The sequence below is a fragment of the Dipodomys merriami genome, unplaced genomic scaffold (assembly GCF_024711535.1).
Source record: "Dipodomys merriami isolate MVZ:Mamm:240054 unplaced genomic scaffold, mDipMer1.0.p SCAF_2, whole genome shotgun sequence".
In the NCBI taxonomy this organism is placed as follows: Eukaryota; Metazoa; Chordata; class Mammalia; order Rodentia; family Heteromyidae; genus Dipodomys; species Dipodomys merriami.
Window position 1 is genome coordinate 47,855,534 of NW_027203381.1, and position 18,596 is coordinate 47,874,129.

The following is an 18,596-nucleotide window of genomic DNA, read 5'->3' on the forward strand; positions in this document are numbered from 1 at the left end:
AGTTCCCAGCTGCAGCCGCCGGGCGTAGGCGCCGCGCGGTCCCCTTCGACCCGGAGCAGCGGTCTCCCGGAGGCTGCGGGGGCTCGGCCGTGGCGATCGCGGGACCTGGCGCCGGCTCCGGCGGCAGCGGCGGTTTCCCGGATTACTGCCTTCCTTGCGCGGCCGGCGGCCCTGCGGATTCCCGGGAAAGCCCAGAGGGGCGTTCTGGGTGGGTCCGGCGGGAGTCTCCACCGCTACGTTTCCCGGTCTTTCCCCCCTTCCCCTATCCTCTGTGCCCCTGCCCTCCCTCGGTCCCCTAAGAACGCCAAGGCCAGCGGCAGCTTGTTTACTCTGATCCGTGGGAGGGGTTCCTGGGTGCAAGCAGGAGGGCTGCGATGAGGGAGCGCAAGCCCACCCGCCCAGTCTGTGTTGCCAGTGCAGAGATGCACCTTGTGGAGAAAGGGGCTTGAGTTGATTGATAGGAGCTGGGGGTGCGATCGGGCCAGGAAGATGTCCCAGGGCTTTCCTTTAGAAGCTCGTGTGTGTGTGTGTGTGTGTGTGTGTGTGTGTGTGTGTGTGTGTGCGCGCGCGCGCGCGCGTGCGTGTGTGCATGCTTGCATGACACACGTGGGTGGATGGCAGACCCTGGCAGCATTCACACACGTTCATTTTCCTGTTTATTAGTTTCATTAAGGAGTGATGGAAGTGAATTTTCTTTTTTTTTTTTTTAAAAAAAGCTCACTATCCTTAAACTTGACACACAAAATAGTGTTCAGTGGTTATTTAGAGCAAGCTGGGATTTACAGTCTTGTTTTTATTTGACAAAGGTCCCTTTTGGTCAACATTAATTGCATATATACATATGTTTGGTTCTTTGTGCGTGGTAGCATCAGTTTTTACTTTCTTGCTCTGTGAGAGTTGTATCTTGTGTGCTGCCGAGCTCAGGGAACTTTGACCACAGTTGGAGACACTGGGAATGGGAGAGAGCCGATTGCTCTGTGCTTTGAAAGAAATTCAAATTGTCAAATTGTGTGGAGAATTAACTTTCTTCAAGCTTAATATTTCCTTGATGTCTGATAATTGCACTTGCTGCAGAAGTTAACATAATGCACAGTTGTCTGGTATAAATTCGATGCCAATTTTGGCCCCACTTATTAGTGAATAATGGAGTAGCACTTGCCAGTTTGGTAGCTTTGTAACTCATTAGTATTAGAAGTCAATTTTGTGTTTGGGTGAAGTTTTTTCTTTATTAAAATCGCTAACATCCCTGCCAGGGTCTTGTTTGAAGTTAACGCTCTGGCATAGATTTTTAAATGGTGTGTAAGGAAATGAGGACAAACATGTATATGACTAATTAAATGACTGCATCACTAGAAAATATTTCAGTCTTAGCAGTACCACGGACTTACGCCTTCGTTAGGTTGAGATAAATAACCAACCAACTAGAATAGGCATTTTACTAAACTTCACCCCAAGTTTTCTTTTGGAGGAAATATGTCTTTGTATTTACTTGAGTTATATGTACCATTCATGGGAACAACTTTTTTTTTAATTTGGAAAGCCAGAGCAATCTGTTATGTTAGTGGGTAAAAGAACATTGTATCCAAGTGATGTCTTTGAAAAGTTAAAAATTTTTAAAATTTGAATGTGGCAGATCTCATGTGTGTAAGGATCAGCTAGGATTCAATTAATTCCTCCATTCACCCACTCTGCCTTTTAGGAACTACAGATTCTAGGTGCTTGAAGCCTTGTAAAAGTTTTTTGTGTTTATTTTTTTTCAAGTTGGGAAAATTCATTTTGATGCTTTAGGTGATAATGACATGTTTCTTTTTATGATTACTTGAGAAATTGCAACAGTTGGCTGGTTTTTACCTGATATGTAAATAAATTTTATAGAAGCTAGATTGGAAGCTCTTTGAGGGCTAAGTCATTTTCTTTCTTTCTTTGTTCCCCACAAAACACTTAATATAGCGCCTTAGCCCCAACAGGCACTCTCTATTAGTTGAATAAATTACTAGTATTGATCATTTACAAACATCCAGGTTGTATGTGAATTGTCTGGTATAAAAGTGAGGGAGAACAGAGATTGTTGAGACCTCTTGTCTAGGGTTCTCAAAACTCTGAGGTACTTCCCTAGTACCATGCAGACACAAGACACCATGTTAGGCTTGGCTTGTGTCTTCCATGTGTTTTTTCTCTTCAGACCACCTAATGGACTAAACTATGAACTTTTAATAATGGTGGTTTTTCATGTGAGATTTATATTGAAGATCACTTTGCTGCTTCTCTTCTACAGTGGTCTTCTGCCTCCTTTGGAATGAGTTTGGAATTAAGATTGCTAATTAGTCATTTCTGCAGATGACCTACCCTCCTTTGGCTATCAGACACCAGAAAGAATGCTAAACTCATTAAAAGAGAAAGTCATTAAGACTTTTCTTTTGGCCTGTGAGGATTTTATTAGCTAAATATTTTGTTTGAAAATCGTTTCTAGCCTCACCATATATTGATTTGCTAGGCAAAATAACAGAAGTTAACTGTCTCCTCACCTTTGAGTGATAGTTAAGAGTAGCACCAGAAAATGTGAGGAATAAAGTTGAATTGTTTCAGTTTTGCTTAAACTCTCTTTTTGGTAAGAAGTCAGAGTTGACAAGTTATTCCTCTTTGACCCCATTTCTTAAAAAGCCAAATTATACTAAGCCTTGTACAGTGAAGTGCTTAATATTGTGTCTCTGTGGGATTGATGTGTTAAGTTTTGTTAAGCTATAGTTTGTAGAAACAAATACAGACTTGGCCTTTTAAAATTTTTTCCAAGTGAAGTGTTTTGAATAGATTAAACCTTGCCATAGCTTGTGAATTTGAAGTCCTCTACAGAAACTTCTTTTTCAAAATAATCTTTCAAGGACATTAGTGGGAAAACTGCCAGAATTTGAATACAGTCTGTAGTTGAATTAAAAGCATTGCACCAGTGTTAACTTCTTAGTTTTGGAAATTCTGCTCTGGTTATATAAGGTCATTGGTAGCACTGGGGAAGCTATGTGAAGAGGGTGCTTGAAGTCTTTGTGCTGTTTTGCAACTCCTCTATAAGCCTAAAATTATTGCAAAATGCAAACTTGTGAAAGTCTATTTACAATGGGTAGTGATGGATTTGTTTAGCAGTCTTTTTTTTTCTTTTTCAGATCGGTGTAGTCAGGACATTATACATTTCTGTGGTGCTTTCACTAGATAATTGATAGGAAGAAACTACTTCAAGTTTCAATCAGTGAGCCTGAACAGAATATGCTGGGAAATTACTCTACCATTCTTAGTGTTATGTGTTTGCAGAGAAGAATTGCTTAAGCATAATAAATTGTTCTGATCTAGAAAATTACAGGTTTTAGCCTCTGTTTCCTAAGGGTTATTGTATGGGTTTCCAGAGAGGAAGTTTCTGACATGGAGTGATACAGTTAAGTGTGCATAACAAGTAATTCTAAATAAACTTTCACTAACAAGCAAGTCACTTGACTTACAACTTCATATGATATCAGCCTATATAAAGAAATCATGGCCTTTAGTCTCGGTAAAAGATTGTACCGTAGAATTTATTTCTGAAACAATTGTATAAAAATCAATGGCTTTAAGTTTTTCATTGAATTTAAGAGGTGCTTGGACTTGTTAGGCTGATGTGAGAACACACAGCCTTGTTGAGGACCCATTGCGGATTAAGTATTCTTTCAGTTTTTGTTTTATAGTTCATGAAGTTTCCCAGAATGATGTGTTATCTAAATACTCTGCAGTTTTTCTAAGTGTAAGGATGGTGTATACCTCACATGTGACTTTCATTTGGAGATCTCTCTCTCTCTCTCTCTCTCTCTCTCTCTCTCTCTCTCTCTCTCTCTCTCTCTCTCTCTCTCTCTCTCTCTTTTTCACCAAGTTCCTTATAGTTTCATGTCACCAGTGTGGCACAGATCCTGTTAATTCTTAGCCATTCAGCCAGAGAAGACTTGAGTATCTTTCTAACTCAAGAGTGAAACATTTTTTTTAAAAGCTATAAACTGCTATAAGCCAGCATTCCTACTGTAAAGCAATTCAATTTCTTGGGTTCCTAAAATACTGCAGTGGTTTTTAGTTTAGTCATCAGAAAGCCTGAGTTTACACTGTAGCTTCAAAAAGGAAAAATAAGTAGGACTGTGTTGGGTGGGGAGGAGGAAGAATTTAGTCATCAAACTTTCCAGTTTGTAATGCACCCTCTTCCCTCTGGTGTGGCAACTTGCAAGGGCCAGGGCATAATTAAGGGGCTACAAGTGAGTGAGGAAAAAAAAACACAAGCAGAAAAGGAGATGAGTAGAATAGGGTTGTATGTTTCATTCAGCCTGCTGATCTTAGTGGGTGAGGGATGGGCCTCTGCTCTTAGGCCCTCTTTGCCATTAAGTGGGGGATCCAGGGAAATTGGAATGAGGGCCATGAAGAGTGAGTAACCTGCACTTAGGCAGCTTTCAGTACCTCTGAGAAGGCTTGGATATTTCTGTGGGTAAGGTTCATCTGGAACCCTTCTGGATGTTGTTTTCTGGGGCCTATCCATAGCAATTCTGATGTCCAGTCACCTAGATCAGGGTCTCACTGCACCTACTGGCAATCCTGCTGCCAGGCTTTGAGATAAGTTCTAAGAGAGAAGTTCCTAGTGTGATCCTTGGGCCTCCAGCATCAGCATCACACAGAAGATATTCAAGACTGTGGTCTAGGACCAGCATTTTGTTGGACACAGCCCTCCAGGGGTTTCCAGTACACCTGGAAATGTGAGAAACTCTGTTGTAAAAGTACATTGCTAAACTCCCTGAGAGGAGCTGAATGAGAACAAAGGATACAAATATAATGTGCAAACATCTTTTCTTACCCTCTTGATTTGCACTACCAAAAGTTTGGACACAGTGCTGTGATTGTGCCTGGACTGTTAAGTGCATTCACCAGTGTGATGGTTCAGATAGTCTTTTCTTACCCTTTTTTTTTTTTCCTTTTGATGGGATTTGAATCGAAGGCTTCCTACTTGCTAGGCAGCCATACTACTGCTTGAGCTACAACCCCCAGCCCTAATCTTAACTACAGAAAACACTGATTGGGTCCAGTCAGTTGTAAAGCCAAATTAAGAAAAAAAAGTTTTCTAGAATTTTACATAGAATTTGATTAAGTTTTGCTGTAACATTCAGCCATTGGAACTTTCCCTGGGAGGCTTGGCCTAGAAGGTATTTGTTGGCTTGTTACAATAAGGGTGTAACCCACTGTGCTTATAAAAATAATGCCTTTGCTTCAAGAAAACATTTTTTTTTTTTTTACTGTTTATAAGGCTAGTGAATAAGGTGGTAGTGGGAAAAGATAAGAAGGTGTCTTGGCCATATTTAACAAAGTTGTGTAGAATTTAAAAATCTACTCAAATGTGTAGAAACAGGATTTTTTTCCTTTGGAGGGAACTGAAATCAATTTATATAAGGGTTGGAGTTTTAATGTACAAATGTGAGATGTTGTGTTTGGAAATATACTCAACTTCCAAATAGAAAATAAAGGGCTTTCATATTGTGTCTAAAATACTAACAGTGGGTTCCTAAATTAGAGACTAGTTTTCTGCTGGCCACAAAAGACAATTGCTGCATTTCTGTCATTTAATACTTGAGGTAAATGAAAGTGGTTGCAGTATTTAGCAGATTTACTTGTACACATCCAGGCTTCCTTTCTTAGAAACATTTCAGAATGCCTGCCAGGAGAGGCATGCCTCCTGCTGTCTGCTCTCTTGCTACAGTCCAACATGCAGCTGATCACTAGGTGTAGCTGCTGTCCTAACCCCACCTGCCTGAGCCAGGAAAGGAGTCCTGGAAGCAATATATTTATGGTTAAACAAAGAGAGGACCTTTAGGATCTCTGTTTTCATTTTTCTGGGCTGGTAATGTGGCTTAAATTTAGGGCTTCTAGCTCTTGATCAGCTTGCTTGCTTGCTCACTCCTTCCTGGTACTCTATTACTTTAGTCACCCATTTAGTCTAGCATTTTGTTCGTTAGTGGAAGAGAGTATTGCAGATTTTTCTGCCCTTGCTGGCTTCATACTACCATCTTCTGATCTCAGTGCCCTGAGTAGCTAAGACTACAGGGGTGAGCCATAGCTGCCTACATTATCTCTAAATCTTAATTGTAAGATGAAACTCTTCAGAGGAAATTATAATTCTATTAGTCCTTGTTGTAGCCTAGTTTGGGGAAATGCAACATTGACCCAAAGACAACTTTCTTTTTTGTCTGTCTGGTATGTTGCTGCTTATCTGTCTGTATGGGTGGAACTGAGAATAGTCTTTATTGTTCAATCAAGTAGGAATTCCTGTCAATATCCTTGGGGGACTTATAGACCAGCAAACGGAATAGACACCAATCACTATGGTATGGAGCATCTTTGGATGCTGCCTATTCTTTGCTACCATCTGTAAGCGATTACTCATTAGGCACTGAGGTTTAGGTGTAAGACCCACTACAATTTGTGTGGAAATCTTATTCAGTGGTTTGTCCTACTTAACTTTTTCTAGGAAGCATAGTTGTTGGGCCCTGGGCTGGAAGGAAGCAAGGAGAGACGGAAGAACCAGAGACGATGGCTTGCCAAGATATGGTGCAAGGCCAGGGGAATGGCCTCCCTTGTTGAAAGAATCCAGATTATGGGATCCAGAGTGGCAAATGAATGATAGTAGGGGAGCTAGAGACTTGTCAGAGCTGCTATGGTTTTAGAATCTCTCTCAGAGGAGCAGCCATTGTTTAACAGTGATTTATCTGAACATGCAGCAGCCTAAACGGAAGCAAATCATTTACTTTTTATGGGCTGCAAAGCATAAAAGCTTATAGAGCACTGGTTTGTTTTCAGACGGGTGAATATTCATTTGAATCTCTCTATTCAATATGCAGAAAGCAAATTGATCACAAACAATGGAAAAGATACTTCTTAGTCTGGCTTTCTGTGGAAGTCTGAGGCCTCCTGGCTGCTTTTCTGGCTTCCTTGGATGGAATTAAATCAATTCATGGGTAGGCTTCCATAAGGGAGGAGAGGAATTGACCACCCTCTTTGGAAATGTTTCCTTTTTTAGGGATCCCTTCTGAGTCTGAGTACCTTTGTATCCTGTAATAATCACATACTTGAAATAGACTCATTGTATTCTATCTAGTTAAAATAAAGAGGTTAACTTTCCTTTTAATTATTTAAAAATCATTAATATTGATTGTTTACAAAGTCAAATTATTAAATGATGTTTGGCATATAGTAACCATTTAGTAAAAGTTTGTTAAGTGAATGGAGTATTATGAGTGAATACTGCTTTGGCAAAAAAAAAAAAAAAATCAAATACCCAGTTTGACTTTTTTAAGCTTTGGAATAACTTTAAACAGAACCAGGTTTAAATTTATTGCTTGGTGCCCTTAGCAATTTATGTATGTGTAGATATTCAGTTGATAAATTTAAATAAAAATGAAAAGATGTTACCTTTTGTTAGTTATCTAGTTAAAAGTAAGCCTGTAATTTTTTATCACATATAATAAAAATTTATAAATCATTTATTGCCACAAAATAGAATTTTGACAGACTGATCACTAACAAGTAAAATTTATCAAGTGGTAGATATATGATTCTACTCTAGGGGGTTTGATTTGGTCCCTGATATATTAAAGAATCGCATCACTAGTAAGAGAATAAGATATACTATCTCTACAACCTTTTATTTCACATATACAATGAAGTTAATTACACTCCCACTGAACTTAGACTGTGCATGATTGTACTGGTCTCATTTTTGTTATAATGTGCATACTCTTTCTATTCTATTCTTCTTTTAGTGTTTTTATTCTTCTAAATGATGAAACTTCATAAAAGGCAACCATTTCATAAGCTATTTCTTCTTTGACTTTTGAGAGCTCTATCCCTCATGATGATTTTCTGTAGAGTCAGGACAATGTAGCCGTTGTTCTTAGGATCTGGGTTTATCTTAGGGGCAGCAAGATGTGATAGCGTTCCATGCCCACCACCCACCTCAAGGGTTATAGGCCACATTCTCATAACCAAAGACAGGTTAATGAGAGAAAAGTGTGCTACTGTTTAAGTCTGAGATGACCCCAGAGCCTACAGTCTTGAAGAACCTAGAGAAAAGTTCCTGATTTTGTGTTGAAGTTCTAGGAGGAATGGATAGTCATGCAAAAATGCTACTAAACAGAAAGGAGAAACCCTACAAGGCAAGGCCTGCCCTTCCAGATTCCTGTGTTCTCTGAGTAATATTCCTTGTTTCAGGTAGAAGACAGAACTTCTCTGGAAAGAGGGCAGAGAAGGGAGAGAGTGCTCTTTCTAGGGGCTTAGGGCTATCTTTGGAAGAACAGGGTTCTAGTTTGTGTGATCTACCTTGAGGAAGACAAATTTTGTTTTCTGTGACTCACTTTGGATAACAAGAGGTAGGAGGCCAGAGATGCTCAGAGAGCCCTTCCTTTGTCTCAGTTGCCATTTGTAACGTGTATGGCTTCTTAAATAACCTTCCATTTCATTGTAGCTCTGTGCAGAGGGCTGTACATTCAGATGGAGAATATCTGTTTCTGGGTTAGGAGGGGGCCTTCCCAGGCAGAGACTGGGAGCAGAAAGGGGAATGGGGATTCATTGGGGATTCCTGGAGTATATCCACACTGGTACACCGAAGCTCTTGGGGTGATGACCTGTTCCTAGGTTTGAGTTCTGCTTCTACCTGAACCAGTCTGTGGTCTTGGACATGTTATTTTATTTTGCCATGATTCCATTTTGTTTCCTGGATTCCAGGATTATTGAAGACATAAATTTGAGAACCATGGTGTGATGTTAAGGGGTCTCTTGAGGGTATATGGAGCTGTGTGTGTTTAATGGTCAGGATAAGAGGGGATCCACCTGTCTCCATTTACCTTTTAGGTATAACCATATGAACTCACTTTATTTCTATGTTTATTTTTGTTATTGTTGAAGTAAGATCTCCCATTGTTAGAGATGAAATTTATAGATAAGCAAGGGAGGTTTCTAAGATATTCAAAGTAAATTATGTAGATACTCTATTCTTAAAGACAGAATAAAAGGTCCCATTTCTAAAGTGTAGGCATTTCTCTTACAAAGAGCATAAGCATAGAAAAGGAGAAAAACAAGTTTGGTGAAACTTGAAAACAGTTTAAAACCTTATAATGAGTTCATGTCAGTGATGATGAGTTGCATTGCTAGTATGTATCCTTGATATCATATGATAATTAAAGTATGTTGTACAAAAACCACATAATCTCATTCTATTGGTAACACTTAAAGATTAGACAAACCTGAACTGATTAACATGCTACAAAACATCTGACAAGTACTCAAATTCTGAAAGTCATAAGAAAGAAGGATTGTCTAAGATACTTTAATAGCCAAGGGGAGGCTAAGGAGCCACAAGAATTAAATGTAAATCAACATTTTCAACAGAAAAGGACACTTTTCTATTGAAAATTATGAAAATTATTATCAAGTGAAAATTATGGAAATCTGAATTAAGGATGGATTTCAGTAAATGAAAATGCATGAGTGATATTGCTAAATCATATGGCAATGCTATGCTTTTGTTTTCTTTTTGAGGAATCTCCAAACCACTTTCTGTAGTGCTTACACTAGCTTACATTGCCACCCATAGTTTATTAGGGTTCCTTTCCTGCCTTGTTTCCTGCCTTGATACCATCTATTTTTATTTGTATTTTTTGTTGGTCACGGGGCTTGAACTCAGGGTCTTAGTGCTGTCTCTGAGCTCTTCTGCTCCAGGCTAGTGGTCTACCACTTTGAGCCCATGAACTCACTCCCCCCCCCCATAATCAGAATAACAAAAGGATTAAACATTGGTAATCTTTTTCTGGGCCTAAGGCTTTGTGGCCTTGATGCTTGAAGGTTGTATCCGTGACATAATAAGTGTGTATATGTGGTTATATGCATGTGTTAGAAATGGATGACCACTAATATGTTCTAAAAGAAAACAAAGACGAGATCAGCAACATGAGCACCTTGGAGTTGGCAGAGTGACAGCAGGTGGTTACCTATAACTCATTAAGACTGTAGATCTGTTGATCTAAGTCTGTATCCTAGCTTTGTGGGAGGTAGAGTAGGAAGATTCAGGGCCAGCACAAGGCAAAAAGTTAGTGAGATATCTCAAGAACAAGTTAACTACTTGGAAGGTATAGGTAGGAGGATCATGGTCAGAAGCCACAGACAAAGTTAATGTGAGATTCTATCTGAATAATAGATAAAAAGCAATATGACATGAATGTGTGGCTCAAGTAGTAGGGTGTTAGTTACCTAAGTACAAGGCCCTGACTTCCATCTCTAGTATACTGCCAAAGTGGGGAAAAGTATGGATTCCTAACTCTCACAGAGTGAGTCAGGATCTCTGGAACAGGGCTACAGAGACTGTTAGAAAATACTTCAAGTGATTTTTCTATTTATTCAAGTTCAAGGGCTTCTGGTTGGGGAATAGCAATGATTCAGAGACATTGCCCTTGTGCAGATTTAACCACATCTTCTCTGATTGGTGTTAAAAAAGCAGAAACTATGAACTTTTACATTTCAAACTCTAAGTAGCTTGTGTGTATATATATATATTTGTGTGTATGTAAAATTCCTGTGCATATATAAGAACATGTATGTATATAACATACACAAACACATGCTGGTTGCAGTGGCTCATACCTATAGTTTTAGCCATTTGAGAGACCGAGATTGAGAAGATTCATGATTTGGGGCCAGCCCAGGCACAAATTTTCATGAGACCCCCATCTCAACCAATGAAAAGCTGGATGTGATGTTTCATACCCATCATCCTTTTTACATGGAAGATATAAATAGTAGGATTGCAGTGCATGTTGACCCAAGTATAAAGATGGTATCCTATTGGAAAAATAACTAAAATTAAAAAGGCTGGTGCTAATGGGTCAAATGGTAGAATACTTGGCAAGAACAAGGCCCTAAGTTAAGACTCTTCTGAAAAAATATACTACACACACAGATACACACACACACACACACACACACACACACACACACACACACACTCACACTCTGAAGCAGATGAATTTGTAATGAATTTTGAAGGCATTTTAGAGAAACTTAGTTGCTTTACACCATCCTCCAGTGTGGTGACCTCCAGTAAATGTGGTATCAGTCTGGAATTTGAAGATGTAGTAAAAGAGGATAGTGGGTGATCAGAATACCAGTGATTTTTTTTTTTAGCTCTCTGCATTTTGAGATGACTCATTTAGAGAAGATTATTTTCCAACATATATGCCTTTATTTCATGTTCATTGAAACATGGATACTGTAGAATAATTTGCCTTAGGAGCCCCATAAGCTCAGACTAAAGCTTGGCATTTGAATTTCTTGAAATCTCACAGATCTCAAAAATGAACATTCTCTTCTGTGAAAACACTTGAAATTTCTACTTCCTCATCATTTTGGTCAAGGAAAAAAGATACTTGTCAAAATGTAGTTTCTAGGAGAGCTGGCTGACTAAGTTACCTTTTAAATGACAACCCTAACAGGCTGTTACCTTGATACGTTGACATTATTGCATTCACATTTCTCATTTGTAAAATGAAGTGTTTGATTCTAAGACCTAGAAGGTCTTTCCAGTCACTCAGAAAGTATGAGAACTGTCAGGTACTTATGTCTCAGTTTACTTGAATTTTTGGATAAAATGATGCAAGAGAATGTTACCTGAGTACTGATCTAGGTCATTTTTGATCTTGTGAGGATGAGAGAAATGTTTAGAACACTGGGTCCCATCTGAGAGGAGATCTGGTTGAGATACGTGCCCTGGTTAGAGAAAGTAGGTGCTGCAGGGGTATGTGGAGTTTTGGTGCTTTGCATATTTACCATAGGCTGACTTGGCTAGGATACATGCTAAAGAAGTTAATACTTGTCCTCTGTGCTGGACAGTGTAGTTAACCATTCACAAAGGCTCCCCCAGGCCCTGCAGCTGCCCGCCTGCTAAGAGATGTGATTTTCTACATAACACTTGACAACATAGTCACCTTTTATTTCAGAGGCTTAGAAGTGACAGTAATAATTGATGACCATATTTTGTGCACTAATGATGTTCTAGGTACCATGCTGTGAGGATGATATCCTCAAAGTTACTGCTGCTCTGTAGCTAATAAAAGCTTCATGGAGAGAATCCATAGAGGCTTTGTGAGGTCAGATTGTTGCCATTCCTGGCAGAGGTGGGCCATCTAAGATGAGGGCTGTATCATTCTCCTGCAATGTCTGCCCTGTATGTATACAGAATTATCTTTTTCCTGACTTGGGCTTTGTTTTCATTCACCTATGTTAAGAGTACACTAAGACATAGAATTTCAGTGAGTATTAAAGTGATGGTGAGTGATGGATTACATGATTTAAAAGCTGTATGACAACAATACACAAGGGCCCATATCAAAAATATACCTAGAGCTCAAAAGATTAAACCCCTCAAAACAAATCCTCAAAGAAACAACCACCCCATTAATAAGTGGGCTAAAGAATTAAAAAGAGACTTCTCTGGAGAGGAAACAAGTGACACATGAAGAAATGTTCACCATCTCTGGCCATAAAAGAAATGCAAATCAAAACTACATTGAGATTCTACCTCACCCCAGTTAGAATGGCCAATCATCAAGAAAACAATTAATAACAAATGCTGGCGGGGATGGGCCAGAGAGAACGCCACTACATTGTTGGTGGGAATGTAAACTGGTTCAACCACTCTGGAAAGCAGTATGGAGGTTCCTCAAAAGACTAAACATAGAGCTCCTCTATGATCTAGCAATCCCACTCCTTTACCCATTTACCCAAATGATCACAAGGCCACACTAAAGCTACCAGCACAACTGTGTTTACTGCAGTATTATTTACCATAGCTAATTTAGGAACCAACCTAGACACCCCTCAGTAGATGAATGGATCAGGAAGACGTGTTATATATACACAATAGAATCCTATAGCTTCATCAGAAAGAATGACATCACCCCATCTATAAGAAAATGGAAAGACATGGAAAAAAAATCACATTAAGTAAGCCAGATCCAAAGAAACATAGATCCCATGGTTTCCTTCATTTGTAATCATTAGTATATGTCTAGGATAGTCCTGGCAGAGGATCACAATAGCTTAATAGCTGTGTACATATGACCATATAAAATGATGCTAATTGAAATGAACTCCAAGATATGGAAACAAGAGGAATTTTTTTTTTTACTGTACTTTGTGAAGTTATCTCTTTTGTCCTTCATTTTCCCCCTTCAGTTTATTCCCTGTTGTCACTTTTTTATTTTGCTATCTTGTGTTTTATTTATCTGGATGGGAAGTTTCTCTCTGGGCTTTCCAGGAAAAGGTTTATTTGTCCTGGTAGTAAGTTTCTTTTTGAGGACACTTGAATACTGTAACCTTGTTGGGCTATGAGAAAAAGAAATCAGATTCAGATGTTAGAACTTTTGGAATTGAGCAGCATACTTCAGCAAAGTTGGCCTGTGTCAAGGGAAATTGCTGGTGCTTGTCACAGAGGCCATGAGTGGGCAGGGCTGGTACTATGGGCTCAGCACTGTCATCAGATTTTAAGTCATTGTCTTCAAGAATCTTTCTTCTTTCCGTGATGTGTCAAAGGAGTCACAGACTCCCAACTTCAAGCCCAATGACAAGGGGAAATTCTACTTTTCAGTGATACAAATCAATTCTGTTATTGAGCGCCCAGGAAAAGTACACTATTATCAGTGGGAGAGAATGGATTGTCTGGGCAAAGGTATCCAAGCATCCTATGCTGACATCTGTTTATAGATTACAGTTTCTGGCTCCTTTTTGGCCTGATTCTTAGATTTCTCTTTTTTCATGTGTCTTACCTTATGCTAATAAGCTTTTCTGTATTTTATTTCACATTTTAATCCTTACAAATGTACTATGTTGTTTTGGAACTGGATGGAGGTGACAGAAAATAAATGAGTTTCAAATCTTAACTTTTTTTTTTGTCGATCATGGGCACTGTCCCTCAGCTCTTCAGCTCAAGGCTAGTGCTCTACCACTTGAGCCACAGTGCCACTTCTGGCATTTTCTGCTTATGGGTTCAATTCCTCAAATCTTAACATTTGAGTAAATATTCCAGGAGCCACTTTTGTTGGGTACACATTTGTTTCTTCTTTTTCTTTTGGATTTTTTAAGTCAGAATCTCAGAATGTAACCCTGAAACTCACTGTGTTATAGCCCAGGGTGTCCTTGAACTCCATATGCTCCTTCTTCAGCCTTCTGACTTCTGGGATTACAGGTGTGTACTACCAGGCACTACCTTCTTTCACTTCTTAGTGTTTTGTAGCTTGCTAAAGGTGAATGAATGACAAAAAGTGAGTGTAGAGTATAGAGAGTGTAGAGTCTCAAACTCTTTTGGTTAAGCAAAATTTTATGTAGGTGCAAAAGCATAAAAAGTATTTGGGATACAGGTATATTGGCTAGCAATTGCAGTGTAACAAACTATCCCAAACTTTAGAGACTTCAAACAACTATTACTTTGTTTGTTCCATGGGTTGCTCAGCAGATCTTGGCTACTGGAGTTAGTTGACTAGGAGCTTTGGCTGGGACAACTGGTCTTTCTCTAATAGATAGTTTACAAAGAGAGGTCAGTTGCAACAGGACCTTTTGACTTGTGTTTGGGAAGGTACCTTATTACTTCTAACTTATTTTTGTTCAGAACCAGCTCCCAAACCAGCCTTATATACCTCAGTCTTTGGTGAGTTGGTTTGAAGGACACCATATTGTAGGCTGTGAACAAGGTCAGGTGGAAAATTGGGCCCTAGTTAGGTCTGACTGAACCAGTGCATGTAACCTGAGATGTCTCTGCCTTCAGAATAGATCATATGTGGGAAATCACTGGCAGAAATGAAAGAAAAAAGGGAACTTGGGGTTAAATCCTTGCATTTAAGGGTCACTTCTATTACTTACTGTCATTTGAAGAAGAAAGTTGTTAAATGTAGTGAATTTAGTGGCTAATCTGCAATTGAGTCATTCAGTACCATCATGATTTATAGGTTTGCCTTTGAGATCAAATGATAATGACTTTCATAAACATCAGTGTTTGGAAGGCCTAAGAGTTTATTATACCCTACTTGTTTAGTTTTTTACTTTTATTTTCTTTAAGTAGTTGTACAAAAGAGTTTCAATTCAACATGTCAACTTATGAGTACAATGCATTTTGGTCAATGTCACCCCTTTCATTACCCTCCCCCTATCTCTCCCAAACTATCCCCTCAATTTTCCTAGTACCATTTCCTAGTACCATTTTCACATATGTAGATTGAATATTATTATTGCATTGCCTACCCTCCCTTTCTTCATTGCCTACCCCCTTCCCTTAATCTCACCACTCCCCTTACAACACGTCTTGTATTCATTATATTTTAACTGTATTAGACCTTTCTTGTCTGTCTTGGTTTCCAGCTAGAAGAATTACAGGGCCCTTCTAGTCTAGTTTGTTCATATGTGAAAGGAATGGGACCTGCTTCCTTGGCTATCATCTACAAAACAGGACTCATCTAACATCAGCTGTTACTGGAGCCCCATGACTAAGGAATAAAATTCCAAGCCATTGCCTTGGACTTATGTGCATTTTTTTCCAGTCCCCAGTCTTCTTGTCTATTTGTGATTCTGATATATAAACTTGCTGCGATTATTCCTGGTTGTTCAGAAGCAAGAGAAAAGGAGATAGGACAGTTTCATGTCACCTGGGTGCTTGGTCTTATATACACCTATTTACTCTCTGAGCACTCCTGTAAGTGATAGTGAATATTTTCCTTTCCTTTTTATTGTAGTGTGAAAGGGAAACTGAGGCCCCAACACATGTCAGGCTGTCAACTAGATGATTTGAGCTTCCAAAGTGCTCCTTTCTACCAGGTCTTTTGGGTCTCAAATCCATTTTTATGCTCAACTATTGAACTTTGAAGTGTAGATCATGATTTTCAGCTCTGCCTTAGTGATTAATATAATTTTTCACATGAATTAAAAAAAAACTGTAGGATTGTTGTAGCCCAGCATGTACTTCATGTTATTTTAGAGCCCTCTTAGTAAATTAGAAGGAAGAGTACTTAGCTGCTTAGGAACTTGAATAGCTAATTGAATAGAGATTTATTCATTTTTTTTAATGAGGAAAGGAAGGTAAGACTGTCTTCTCTGTGCTTTAAGTTTTCTTCATAGAACTGTGTTTTTATAATATGTTGCATTTTGCATCTGAAAATCTGATGAAAGTGGAAGGTATAAAGTCTTGTGTTTGAAGTTTAAGAAGCAAAAGGCACTAAAGTCAGTCATGTTATATTTTAAGACTTTTACTTCAAATGCAGGTGAATACATGTTTGGTGACCCAAGCTAATCACCTTCTCCAGAACAAAATACATTGTCTTTTGAGATTTGATGAAGGTATAGGCTTAAAGCAATCCAGTAGTGTCCATGGGGGAGAACTAGTTTGTAGAATCATCTACAAACTTGGCTTATTTTGCTTATTTAAATTCCTTTCTTTTGGAGTATTATTGGGAGAATTACATAAAAATTCACAAAAGTAGAATATTTGAGGCTGGGAATGTGGCTTTAGTGGTAGAGTGCTTGCCTATCATGCATGAAGCCCTGAGTTTGATTCCTTGGTAACATGTAAACAGGAAAAGCTGGAAGTGGCGCTGTGGCTCTAGTGGTAGAGTGCTAGCCTTGAGCAAAAAGAAGCTCAGGGACAGTGCCCAGACCCTGAGTTCAAGCCCCAGGACTGACACAAGAAAAAGTATGATATTTGAATATTGAGAGAACATTAGCATTTTCAATGAGTTTTTTAAATGATAAGTTTATATTTCTTAGTAAAATTATTTATGAAATGAGCATCTTCAAAGGTGCAAATGAATATATAAGTACTTATTTTGGCAAGGTTCCTGATGCAGTGGAGATAAACCGAGGTGTTTGTTGATTGTGAAGATGAGGAAGATCCTAAAACTGATGTTTAGGACACAAAATCTTCTTCACTTCTGGTGCTTGAAGCACGTAGCTTGTGTTTGGCGTTTCCCATTGCAGTTTAAGTCCCGCAGTAGTAGAGTGTATGTCACAATTCTTTGACTACCTTAAAAGGCTATGATTATGAGGTGACATAATTTAAAAGTTTCTTGCTCACATATAGTATGGCCTGTGTTCATTACATTCTTACAGACCTTGTTATATAGTGTTTTACCTTTGCTTATTTTGTGCTGGTGTGGGGTTTTGAACTCAGGGCCTTGACCTCTAGTTTGTCTTTATTGCTTATGGTTGGTGGTGTGTCACTTGAGCCATGCCTTAGCCCAGCTTTTTTCTGGTTATTTTTTAATTTTATTTTATTGTAAAGATGCTGTACAGATGCTGTACAGAAGGGTTACAGTTACATGAGTAAGGTAATGAGTATATTTCTTGTCAAGCATTGTTTTCTGGTTATTTTTGACAATGGATTCTTACAGACTTTTCTGTGTAGGCTATCCTCAAACCATGATCCTCTAGATCTCAGACTCCTGAGCAGCTACTATTACAGACATGAGCTACCAGTGCTTGGCAGAGTTTCACCTTCATGTCACACTTTACCAGTTCAGTTTTTTTTGGGGGGGTTTCCAGTCGTGGGGTCTGAACTCTGGGCCTGGGCGGTGGCCCTCAGCTCTTCAGCTCAAGGCTAGCGCTCTACCACTTGAGCCACAGCACCACTTCCGGCTTTTTTTCTTTTTGCTTATGTGGTGCTGGGGAATCAAACCCACCACTTGAGCCACAGCACCACTTCCGGCTTTTTTTCTTTTTGTTTATGTGGTGCTGGGGAATCAAACCCAGGGCTTCAAGCATGCAGGTCAAGTGCTCTACCACTGAGCCACCTTCCCAGCCCCCAATGTTTTCTATTTCTTTATAAATGAGAACTCACTATTAAGTGGGTGTCTTCTCTTCGGGTGCAGTTTTGGAATGCCAATTGTTTGTTCCCTTCTGGACTACCTCCTGTACTTTGAGATTGTTTTTCTCCTGCCCTAGTGAACATAGTAGGAAGAGCTGAACACATTGAGCAGCAATGGCAAGAATATTCAAGAATTATTTGCAAGGCCATGCTCTCTTCAAGAACAAAAGTCTTCAGACAGTATAAAAGAGCAATGGGATGGGGTGATGTCCTCCTTCTGTGATTGATGGCAATGAGGGCTGGTATATGAGTTCTACAGTCCTACGTGGCTGTCCATTGAGTAAGTAAGAATGTTGGAGTTAGGTTGTCTTACGGAGCTCATAGCAATACTTGAGCCTCCTGAGGCAGCTGGCCCTTGTGTGTGTAAGCATACATAGTGTAGACATTAAAAGATGGAATTTGGCAGAAGAGTCAGGCAGAGAAGGCTGGAGGGAGGGTTCTCTGATGGCTTGCTCCAGAGCCCAGCTGCCAATTATACATTCAGATATTATTCAGGCACTACTCAGAGAAGAGACTGAACACATCTTTATATATTTCCCTTAAATCTTTCTTTTCTTCTAAATTGGTGAGTATATGGAGATGGAAGCTGTGTACTTAGGGTAGGGACTGGAAGGGAACCTTTGTAAGCTGGGGGGAAGAACAAATGTTACATATTATTTAT

The 18,596-nt window shown here is 39.2% G+C and overlaps 1 protein-coding gene across 12 annotated transcripts in view; it reads left to right on the forward strand.

Annotated features, from left to right (window-relative positions):
* Positions 1–18,596, forward strand: part of Ptprm (protein tyrosine phosphatase receptor type M) — an 832,110-nt gene that overhangs the window by 734 nt on the left and 812,780 nt on the right. The gene's annotated exons all lie outside the window — the stretch shown is intronic.